Raw genomic sequence first — 12,969 nt, 5'->3', positions numbered from 1 at the left:
CGGTATCATATAGTATTATAGTTGCTGGGAAAGGTAGTCACACTCAGCATCTCTTTCTCAGTTCTGGGCTTGTCCTGCTTAGGTACGTGTGTTAATAACCTTCAGGCATGCCCCTAACTTTCTGAGTTTCAGGATGGAGGTCCTTCTACTGTAGTACAACATGTGGTATGTTTAGCCACATTGTCTGCTGTGGAGTGAATATGGTAGACTTGAGGGACTGTCTCACTGCAAGAAGCTGTATTTAGGCCTTTCTCTCTCACCTCTTGCTCTAAGTGAATGTTATATGACTTACACTCGGTACCACATAGGGGAGAGAGTGGTACATGTGTTCTCTTCTCTCTTCTCTAAGTGGTACTTATCTGCCTTTTAACCTTGGTCACATAGCTCCCTTTGTATAAAGTTTCCAATGCATATTAAAAGATTAGTTGATGTTAGCTACTTTTATTTTTATTATTTTAGTCAGAAACACAATGCTGAAAAATGTTGAGGAATAAATATTATATATTAGGAAATTAGTATAAGCTTTTGAAGCATTCAGTTCAGTTCAGTTCAGTCGTTCAGTCATATCCAACTATTGGCATCCCCATGTACTGCAGTACACCAGGCCTCCCTGTCCATTGCCAATTCCTGGAGTTTACTCAAACTCATATCCATTGAGTCAATGATGCCATCCAACCATCTCATCCTTTGTCATCCCCTTCTCCTCCTGCCTTCAATCTTTCCCAGCATCAGGGGCTTTTCCAATGAGTCAGTTCTTCACATCAGGTGGCGAAATATTGGAGTTTCAGCTTCAACATCAGTCCTTCCAATGAATATTCTGGACTGATTTCCTTTAGGATGGACTGGTTGGATGTTTCAGTCCAAGGGACTCTCAAAAGTCTTTTCCAACACCACAGTTCAAAAACATTCTTTGGCACTCAACTTTCTTTATAGTCCAACTCTCACATCCATGCTTGACTACTGGAAAAACCATAGATTTGACTAGATGGATCTTTGTTGGTAAGATAATGTCTTTTTTTTTTTTTTTAATATGCTGTCTAGTTTGGTCATAACTTTTCTTCCAAGGAGCAAGAGTCCTTTAATTTCATGGATTCAGTCATGCTCTGCAGTGATTTTGGAGCCTCCCCAAAATAAAGTCTGTCACTGTTTCCCCATCTATTTGCCATGAAGTATTTGAAGCATAACTAAATTAAAATCCAAAATTGAATAACTCTTAACTGTGTGATGTTTGTAAAGTTGCTTATTTTTAGTTTCTTTTGTGTACATAGGGATATTATTGGTAGTGACTTCATTGGTTTAGTATCAGAATTAATGCAGTGATACCAGTGAAGTGCCTAATTTTATACTTACTACATATTAATCACTAAATTAGTGTTAGCTCTTATTATATCTGCTCTTTGATCTAATTTCTTGAGCCTTCTATGTTCTTGCAGTGCTTTTTACTCCTAATTATGGATTCTTTTGCTCTGCTAAGAAACTAATCCATGCCCTGTCGAATGTGACAGCTATTGGATTTTTTTTTTTTAATTTTTGGAGAGAGGATTCATATTCAATTTGAAGTTAGAGAGCTGAAGTAGCATATAAATATTCCTTTAAATAAGTGAAGCAAGCATGCATAATATTTCACAGTGTATGCAAGGTAGTAAGGTAGTAAAACTTTAAATGATACCACATTTATAATGGAATGTTAGAATTTAATGGCATATAGTTTGAGGATCATCTTCAAAGAATAATAGAAGTACTGAAATGAGAAGGCAAAATACCAGTGCAGAACTTTATGACATAAGATGAAGTAGAATAAAGCAATAAATAAATAAATAACAGAAATATGTAAATATAGTCAGAAGAATTCCAAGATGGGACTTTAGTGAAACCTGTCCCCATTTTAATAATGTATGCTATACTGTTGTCTCATTTTTACAACAAATGGAGGAGCTGCGTGGACCAAAGTGTTAGAACTCAGATACAATGTGAGCTTAAAGAAGAGCACTTACTGATCGATTATTGACACAGGTAATGTGAAAAATGTTTAGAAAACACATGATCTCATTCACAAATATTAGAGTTATTGTTCAGTTCAGTTGCTCAGTCATATCTGACTCTTTGCAACTCCATGGACTGCAGCATGCCAGGCTTCCCTCTCCATCACCAACACTTGGACCTTTCTCAAACTCCTGTTCATCAAGTAAATGATGTCATCCAACAATTTCATCCTCTGTCATCCCTTTTCCTTCCTGTTTTCAATCTTTCCCAGCATGAGGGACTTTCGCGGTGAGTCAGTTCTCTGCATTAGATGGCCAAAGTATTGGAGCTTCAGCTTTAGCATCAGTCCTTCCAATGAATATTCAGGACTGATTTCCTTTAGGATTGACTGGATTGATCTCCTTGCACTCCAAGGGACTCTCAAGGGTCTTCTCCTACACCACTATTCAAAAGCATCAATTCCTCAGCTCTCAGCTTTCTTTATAGTCCAACTCTCACATCCATACATGACCACTGGAAAAAACCATAGCTTTGACTAGGTGGACCTTTGTTGGCAAAGTAATGTCTCTGCTTTTTAATATGTTGTCTTGGTTGGTCATCGCTTTTTTTCCAAGGAGCAAATGTCTTTTAATTTCATGGCTGCGGTTACCATCTGCAGTGATTTTGGTGCCCAAGAAAATACAGTCTATCACTGTTTCCATTGTTTCCTCATCTATTTGCCATGAAGTGATGGAACCAAATGCCATGATCTTAATTGTTTGAGTGTTGAGTTTTAAGCCAGGTTTTTCACTCTCCTCGTTCACTTTCATCAAGAGGCTCTTTAGTTCTTCCTCGCTTTATGCCATAAGGGTGGTGTCAACTGCATATCTGAGGTTATTGATTTATCTCCTGGCCATCTTGATTCCAGCTTGTGCTTGCTTTATCCAGCCTGTCATTTCACATGAAGCACTCTGAATATAAGTTAAATAAGCAGAGTGACAGTACACAGCCTTGACATACTCCTTTCCCAATTTGGAACCATTCTGTTGTTCCATGTCTGGTTCTAACTGTTGCTTCTTGATCTGCACACAGATTTTTTAGGAGGCAGGTCAGGTGGTCTGGTATTCCCATCTCTTTGAGAATTTTCCATGGTTTGTTGTGATCCACACAGTCAAGGCTTTAGCGTAATCAATGAAGCAGAAGTAGATGTTTTTTCTGGAAGTCTCTTGCTTTTCCTATGATCCAACAGATGTTGGCAATTTGATCTCTTGTTCCTCTGCCTTTTCTAAATCCAGCTTGAACATCTGGAAGTTCTTGATTCACATACTGTTGAAGCCTGGCTTGAAGGATTTCGAACATTACTCAGATGAGTGCAAAATTTGAGATAAGTGAAATTGTGTGGTAGCTTGATCTTTCTGTCATTGCATTTTGGAATTGGAATGAAAACTGACATTTTCCAGTCCTGTGGCCACTGCTGAGTTTTCCAAATTTGCTGACATATTGAGTGTCAGTACTTTCACAGCATCATATTTTAGGATTTGAAATAGCTCTGTTGGAATTCTATCACCTCCACTATCTTTGTTCATAATGATGCTTCCTAAGGCCCACTTGACCAGTTAGGCTTATTTGGTCATTTGCACACTCCTAATTAATGCAATGTGCATACATTTCTGGTTAAGGGACATTTTAAAGGCCATATAAAAAATAATCATTATTCTTTACTAACTACCAAAGAATTATTTTGCATAGGAATCTCATAATTGTATTCTACATGAACAAACTCAGTAAAGCCTGAAAACGTCCAGATTTTAATTTACACAGTAAGGCTGAGGACTGCTAACACAAAAGGAGTCAAATACAAGGATAAATGATTCACCCTAGTTTCTACCTATTTGGGTAAAAGCTTCATAATCTTATATTATTTCATTTAACTTCTATGATAGCTAAAGTTAAATTTTAAGTACTAATTAGGGAGTAGTAGTGAATAAATCAACTTTTAAACCTCAAAATAATCAACATCTTAGGTCTTTTAGCTTTTTATCAATTTTCTTTAGTTTTCCCTAAAGTCATTTTTGCTTTAAAGTCAAATTGTTTAATTTTAATTCATTTTAACCTTTTGCACTTAATCTGTGTTCTAGCTGTTTAACCAATTTTGTGTTTTTTTTTTTAAATTTCTGAAATATAATTATGGTAAAGGTAAAACAACTTTTGTTAAAGCAACTTTAATTTTAGCAACCAATTAATGATCACAGAGACCAAAGAAAATGTATTTATGAAAAATTATGTAAGTCATGTCATGCCAATATTCAAACAGCACAATTACTCTCTTTTCTTATTAACTTCTTATAAGGTGCAGTGAGGCTTTTAGATTATGGCCTATCAAATCAGGGAGACTCTCAGTAAACTAGATTTTCTAGTTATGGGGGATGCTGAACTTTTATGGTTGAGGAAAGCAGAACACTTTTTGAGACAACATATTGACATCAGAATAGTCTTTCATGTAAATTCTAAATAAGAGAAGAAATGCAAAACATGCTCATTGGTAAGCTTAATATAGAGCAAATTAAATTCAAAGATTTACAGATATGAATATGAAAGAACATAACAATAGAGAAAAGTAATATTAACCTTTAACATCACAAGCTTTCTTTTCTTTGGAAAAAGGAAAATCCCATTAAAAAAGAGGATTTTTAATGCCCAGTGATGTATAAAGCCTGTTTTGTTCTTAACATTACCACTGCTAGTATTTTAGATGTTTAGTTACCAGAGAAAAGGTCCATCAAAATAATTTTCAAGTTAAAAGAATTCTATCCACTTGGGTTTTGGCTTAGTATTCATAAAAGAAATTAATATGTGTGTCTAGCCATTCCTCTCTCTCTCTCTCTCTCTCTCTCTCTCTCTCTCTCTCTCTCTCCCTCTCATTCAGAGTGAAATCAAGACTTTCAATAAAATTGGAATGTAATGTTAATTTTATGGAGTTAATTTTGTCTGCAAAGAGTGGAATAATCCATATTCCATTACTTTTTTCTTACAGTTATAGAAATAGTTGGGTCTCCAACCCTCCCAACATGTCTTGATATATTTACATGTAATATATACCAGTTACACAGTCTTGTTGCAGTATCAAGGCCCATAACAGTGAGTAGAAGGGCACAGTTTCCTCTTTGAATGATTTGCTGCTTCTTTACCTGATCCTATGTCATAAGATTATTGCATTTAATGGCAGCACAGATGGTAAAGAATCTGCCTCCAATGCAGGAGACCCAAGTGTGATCCCTGGGTCGAGAAGATCCCCTGTTGAAAGGAATGGTAGCCCACTCCAGTATTTTTGCCTGGAGAATTCCATGGACAGACCATGGGGTTGCACACAACTGATCGACTAACACTTTCACTAACACTTTGACTTTCACATATAGTAAGATTATTGTACTTAATAAATTACTAGACATGGAATGATTGTAGATATTGTGATATACTTTATCAGCAAATCGATACTAATATATACTAAATCAATTTATCCAGTATTAATGACTCATTATATTTATGCCTTGAAAAAAATGGAGTTGAAATGGAACTTTGTTTGATAGAAATGCTTTGCCCTTCATAGGAGTAAACAGCTGTGCATGCCTAGAAACACATTGTTGTTTATTCTCTACAAGTCAAAAAGTTCCCAGAGGTGCAAACTGAAAAGTTCTATTACATTAGCTCTTAATTCTAACTTCACAAAGTGGAGACCTTGCATTTGGGTATCTTACATGTCTGTTTCATTAGTTCTCAGTTGAATAAGCCTTAGATCTTCCCTTGTAGCTCAGCTGGTAAAGAATCTGCCTGTAATGCAGAAGCCCAAGTTCTATCCCTGGGTCAGGAAGATTCCCTGGAGAAAGGAACAGTTACCTACTCCAGTATGCTTGCCTGGAGAATTCCATGGACAGGCGACAGTCTATGGAGTTGCAAAGAGTTGGACATGATTGAGAGACTTCCACTTTTCTGGTAGATGTAAAAAAAAAAAAATGTTAAACAAATTTTTGTTTAAAAATATTGAAAGTGTGATTGTTAAGAAGTCTGGTTGAAAATCTTGGTTGTATTTGTTTAGCTTTATTTCTGTTAGTAAATTATCTTCACATCATTTTATCTTTTTCCCTTACAAATTCTTTTGTATTTGTTTACATGACACAGACGCATTAGGGTCATGTATTAATCTGTTGGCCATAAGCGACCATAAATAAACAACCCACATTTATTTTCTCAAGGTTTTTGATACAGGAGGGGGAAGACAAGGTGTCAGGAGGTTAGGTTTCTTAAGAGGTCTCTCTCCGTGGCTTGCAGATGTCTGCTTCCTATCTTCTTATGGCCTTCGTCCAGTCTGTGTCCTCACTGGGAGGAAAGAGAGTGATGCTCTAATGAGGAGGACTCAGACTCTAAATCAGCTTCCCAAGAGACATCTTACTCTCTTCTCACTGTCCTGAAGCACTTAGGTTGTCAGAACCTTCCTGAATATTCCTCAGTCAACCAGTCCCAGCCCCAAGCAAATCCCCAGGGAACCTAGAGAAGGAGAATGCTCTTCTCACTAAGAATCCTTGTATCCTTTTGCTTAAAGGACCAGAGGGAAGACAAGTATTCTGAGCTTTTAAAAGTCTCTCAAGGAAAAACTTCCTTATGCTCCTCCAACACACACACATACAAAAAAACAAAAACTATTAAAGTCATGAACTTCTCCTGTGGAACACTTCTCAAAAATGTGTGTATCTAAGGGGTAACTTTGCTTGGTTTCAAACTCAAAAACAATAATAGCAATAATGATGATATTAAATTACTCAGTGTTACAAAAAAGATATGAAGGGTTTATATTATTTACATTAAACAAGCAGCGTCTTAAACCAAAAAAGCCTCACTCTTCCTTCTCTAACACCCTTGACCAGGGGGGATGCTGTGCCCCCTTCAAAATGATGGAGACCCCTTGTAAAGGCTGTGCTCTGGAAAGTCATCCTCAGATTGGAAACACCTCATCTTGCTGGAGTCTAATGGGAGCCAGGAGAGTAGGTGAACGGGAGAGGGATCCAGACTTGGCAGGGGATTCTGCCCCCTTCTGCTTGCCTGCCCTGAGACCCTTGCTGCATTTTGCCATCTTTGGGTGGACAAGCTAAGCTGAAGGTGGTGGCAGGGGCTGTCATTCTCCTCTCTCCTTATAAAAACACCACTCTTGTTGACACCAATGTTGGATTAGGGCCTCACCCTTATGACTTTTGTTAATTTTACTTATATTTTTAAAGATATGATCTCATTGAGGGTTTGGTCAGTTTAATCGCTCAGTTGTGTCTGACTCTTGTGAGCCCCATGGGCTGTAGCCCACTAGACTCTTCTGTCCATGGAATTCTCCAGCAAGAATACTGGAGTGAATTTCCATTTCCTTCTCCAGGAGATCTTCCCAACCCAGAAATCAAACATGGGTCTCCTGCATTGCAGCCAGATTCTTTACTGACTGAGCTACAAGGGAAGCCCATGATGAGGTTGGGGGACATTATACATTCCATAACAGATAATCATTAGTTAAGCTTTGTCCATGCCTAAAAGAATGTCTCTATCAGCAGAGACTCATGCTTTTTCTATATATAGGTCTTCCAGTCTGTGTCCCCAACCATACTCTTAGCTTTTGAATTCTATTCTCTTAATTCCCAAAGCAAGACTGAATGTACAGAAATGTTACTGGAATTCTGTTGTAACTGAATTTCCTGGAAATAAATATATTCTACTCTTCTTAAACTCCCAAAGTATGTTTTAATGAATTTATTTGATTTATCCAATTTAACTTTGCAATATATAGGAGTCCATTGGACAACAAGATCAAAGCAATCAATCTTAAGGGAAACCAACTCTGAATACTCGTTGGAATGACTGATGCTGAAGCTAAAGCTCCAACATTTTGGTCACCTAATGAGAACAGCCAACTCATTGGAAAAGTCCCTGATGCTGGGAAAGATTGAGGGCAGAAGGAAAAGAGGACATCAGATGATGAGATGGCATGATAGTATCACTGATGTAATGGACATGAACTTGGGCAGCTCTGGGAGATGGTGAGGGACAGAGAGGCTTGGCATGCTGCAGTCTGTGGTGCTGCAAAAGTGAACATGACTGGGCGACTAAACAGCAACAACATAGTTGGTTTCATTGCTGAAAAATCTTTTCAGTCCTGACAGTGGGCTTTACGCAGACAAATCTATGTTTGATTTATTTTTTTTTTTTAACTAAGAATGTTTATTTATTTATTTAGTTAGTTAGTTAGTTTTTTATTTTTTAAATTTTAAAATCTTTAATTCTTACATGCGTTCCCAAACATGAACCCCCCTCCCGACATGTACTTTTATCAGGAACAAAACTTGAGAACTCAGTGAATAAATGATTGATTTAGTTTAGTGATCAAATACATTTAACACAACATTAGCATGTAGATTCTGCTAACTCATTTCCCTTATATTAGAATCATTGACGGTTTAGGTGATAACTGATTTTAAACAAAGACCTCTGTTCTCTAGTCTGATCATTTTAATTCCAGCCTTTCAAATTAGGTAATCCTACTGTTTTATTGCAATTTATAGGTAGATACAATGGAAGTAATTGAACTAGTTAACAACTCCTCATGAGTTCTTATTCCTCAACTAACTCCCTAACAAAAATCTACTTCTCCCTGAGTCATAGATACTTCATTTGTCCACCCTCAGATTAAGTCTTCATAGCTGGCTTTCTGATCAGTTACATGCCTCCACCAAAACGTTACTGGAGCAGTAGAAGTGAGCCTGACCCTGAGGATATGCTTGCTATTCTCCACATTTTCGATGATCAGACCTACACAACCTTGGAAGATAAGGAGATTCAGAACAGATCTCCCCAAGATGTGCTACTTGAGCATGTGGATTATTTTCAGATAAAGGCAAATATGAGATGTTTAGATAGCATCACTGACTCAATGGACGTGAATTTGAGCAAATTCTATGAGATAGTGAAAGACAGGAAAGCCTGGCATGGTGCAGTCCACGGAGCTGCAAAGAGTAAGACACAACTTAGAGACTGAGCAAGAACTAATGGATTTTTTTGACCACTGTGGGCTCAAGAGAAACAATTGCCTCTTTTTAAATTACCTAGAAAATTTAAATTGGGCATCTTTCCCAGAAAAAGAGTTACTTAGACAAATTTTACCTAAGTGGCTTCATCTACATGGCAGGATACATCACTATCTCCCAAAGTTAGAATCTTCCTGTGAATGACTCTCCTGTCCTTGGAAACCCCGAACCCCTATTCAATTTCTTAGCTCAGGATGGCATACATACTTCATTTTACTTCTTTGCCTTTGAACCTCTCAGGTATGTAAGATCTCTGGCCTGCTCATATATTTGAGGATCTTGTAAATATAAAGTTAATTTTGATTTTTCTCCTGTTACTCTGTCTCAGTTCAGTTCAGTTCCGTCACTCAGGCATGTCCGACTCTTTGTGACCCCATGGACTGCAGCACGCCAGGCCTCCTTGTCCATCACCAACTCCCAGAGTTTACTCAAACTCATGTTCACTGAGTTGTTGGTGCCATCAAACCATCTAATCCTCTGCTGTCCCCTTCTCCTCATGCCTTCAATCTTTCCCAGCATTAGGGTTTTTTCAAATGAGTCAACTCTCCACATCAGGTGGCCAAAGTATTGGAGTTTTAGCTTCAACATCAGTCCTTCAGTGAATATTCAGAACTGATTTCCTTTAGGATGGACTGGTTGGATCTCATTTTGGTTTAATTTGTTTGATGGTTAGTGTTCTTTAGCAAAAGCTAGGATAATTTACTTATTGAGTTATTTGACAATAAAATCTTGAGGGAAGTAAGGATGTGTTGGGCATACTGCTAATGGTTAATCACAGAAAAAGTGTTCTATAGCCACTGGTAGATGACTCAAAATTTAAATTTTCCTATTCTTAACATGGAATTTTATTTTTATCGGCTTATTACTGTGTTTGTGTCATCAATTTAAAAAAGTCCAAATGGTAGCATTAAAATTTTTCTTTATATACTTTATATACTTGAGTATATAATTATACAAGAATTTTGAAATTTGGAGCTAACAATTATTTCTGTCAAAGCTTATGGAAAGTGTGGTTTTGAAAAATTACTTTATTATATGTAAAATACATTATTATTTTAATTGTATAATCTCAACCTTGTGGTCTGCATACCTGTTATTTAAAACAATTGTTAGAGGGTACTCTTTAACAAAAAATATTGACTTTAAATATCTATACTGTCATGTTGTATATGTTGTTAGTCAATGAGTCATGTCTGGCATTTGTGATCCAATGGACCACAGCCCACCAGGCTCCTCTATTGATGGGATTCTCCAGGTAAGAATACTGGAATGGGTTGCCATTCCCTTCTCCAGGGGATCTTCCTGACCCTGAGATCAAACTTGGGTCTCCTGCATTGAAGGCAGATTGTCTACCATCTGAAGTATCAGGAAAGCCCAAATATTTATACACCAGAGCACTAAAATATATATTAAAAATATAGTGGAAAAATTATTGAAAAATTATGATGGGAGAATTTATTTTTAAATATAATGGCAAAATACAAAGGAAAATGTAACTATATACTTGTGAATTTTTAAAATATATATTAAAGTGTATGTATTACATGTATAACATATATAAATTTTAGGAACACATATAAATCATGAAGTTTTATAACTAAATTGCTGTTCACTTAACTCTGAACAAAAGGGTTACAGGGTTCCAGTTACATTTATTTCTTCCATGATATAGGACAGCACATGACTTGAAGAAACTAAATTGAATAAAGCATAAACTCTAGTCTTTAAGAATTCATAGACAGTAGGAATGAGAGCTATAGTTAATGTTTGTATCCTATTTTTGGCTTTTATTAAGGACTTAAGAAATGACCAAATGAAAGCTATTTATGATTTTCTGAAAATCTCTATTGTGAATTTTATCAATGTTTTAGCTCTATATACTGTATGAAAATTTGTACCTATTATCAAGAAAATTGTCCTTTTTCTAATTATATTACCTTTTTCCTTTTATTTTATAATTAAACCTATATCTTGTTTCCATTTATTCTATGATCTCAAGGGATTAAAAAAGTAATTACAATAGTCAATCTGTAAATGAATCAGCATATTTCTCCATGTTAATGTATCATTATATTTCTTGAATTCCTCTAGCTCAGTATTTTAGACTGCTAGATTTTTTTCATAGAATTAAATTTTAAAAAATACATAAGATAGCTCAGTCAGACACATAAGCATCTATATCATCTTCATATATAAGATAATCTGGCTAGGATCAAAAGAAACAAAAATTAGAGATTATTAGAGAACAGTGAAACATAGTCATATATCTGTATTTATTGACCACACACAATGTGGCAGGTGCATAGTGTACTATAGCATAATTCCTTACTTTTTTGAATTATTAGAAAAATGAGGGAGAAAGAAAAATGAATTAAAAATTAATTTGTTGGCATAGCATACCCATTTCAGAATAGGCTGTGAAAGTCCTCCCTCAGGAGTTGCTGTTTCAGCTGCCTTGTGAATGTTGGTAAGAAGTATATTGATGAGGATGATTTTAAGTTTGGGATTTCCAAAGTAAAGAATCAGGGAAAGAAATGGTAAACCATGTATTTCAGAATGCTTGGACCATGAGTAGTGTTTGAAGGAAGGGCAGTACCCAAAGAGATTAAAGTATTTAAACAGTGAATTGTCTGCCTATATAGAAGGTGAAAATTAATATTACATTGGAAGAAAACAAAGATGGCATTCAATAATAAAAAGCTTTACCTACTGGACTTGATATCCTCTGCCACATACTAATTGACATGAGTTGCTCTGTAAGTTTTCACCAAAAGTGTCTTCTACACAGGAATTTTAATTAATTCACCTGATGTTCACATGGCAATAATGAGTTGCTCACAATTCAATCCAGGATAACTGGACCTCTTATACTGTATGATCTGCTGTTTATATTTTATAGTAAAAGTGGTTAAGTCACTCAATCATGTCCAACTTTTTGCAACCCCATGCAGGCAATCTCCTGCATTGTAGGCAGATTGTTTACATACTGAGTGTATTATATTCAAAACAACATTAGTGTCTCAGTCACTTCCAACAACAAACCTTCATTTCTTTCTCCTAGATCTGTAGGTCTTGGAGCAGTGTTTTCAGCAGGTCATGCCAGCCTGGTTGATGTCAGAACTGGGAAGGTCCAAGACAACTCCCCAAGCCATGTAAATCCTCTGCTTGGGCATGAGATGTCACAGTCCTTAAACTAAAGTAAATAATGTATCCATTATTAACAGGGAAGGAAATTATACTTTTTCCACAGGGTAAAACAGTGGCAGTGTAAATATTTGCTCAAAAATAACTGAACTTATCACATTGACTTTCAAACTACTTAAAAAACTACCAATTTCAGGGAAATTCTGAAGTACAGCAAGAAGATAATGTATTGTTATAAAATGTTTACATACAATATTCAAGTAAAGAGACATCTCAGTAGTATGTTTGGAAAATGACAGATCAACCAGAATTCTCAGGAGCTTAAATGAACACCTAGACACCAATTCCTGTTATCTCCTGGAAGAAGAAGCCCATAAATAAAACACAAAGAGAAAAATCATTGAACTAAGGTGTGGGGTGGAATGTCTGGAAAGCAGTTCATGGTAATCGTGAGGTAATAGGGCACCAAGAGGAGATGGAAGTGAATACAGGCAGAGAGAAGGAAGCCATTGTGTGGATAAGCCAGAAAGACATCTCTCAGAAATGAAATCATCTTGACCAGCTTTGAAACTGGTGATGAACCTCATTTGGAGGCCAAACCCTTGTTAGTGAATAAACTATGTAAAAGCAAATCCTATTCAAAGTTTTTTTGTTTTTTTGTTTGTTTGTTTGTTTGTTTGCTGAAAGAATCTGCCAGATGGAAACTACTGGATGATTGGGGAAACAGAGAGTCCTGTATATATGCTGG

This window comes from Ovis aries, chromosome 6 (genome assembly GCF_016772045.2).
Source record: "Ovis aries strain OAR_USU_Benz2616 breed Rambouillet chromosome 6, ARS-UI_Ramb_v3.0, whole genome shotgun sequence".
Taxonomy (NCBI): Eukaryota; Metazoa; Chordata; class Mammalia; order Artiodactyla; family Bovidae; genus Ovis; species Ovis aries.
Note: the sequence above shows the minus strand (reverse complement) of the source record.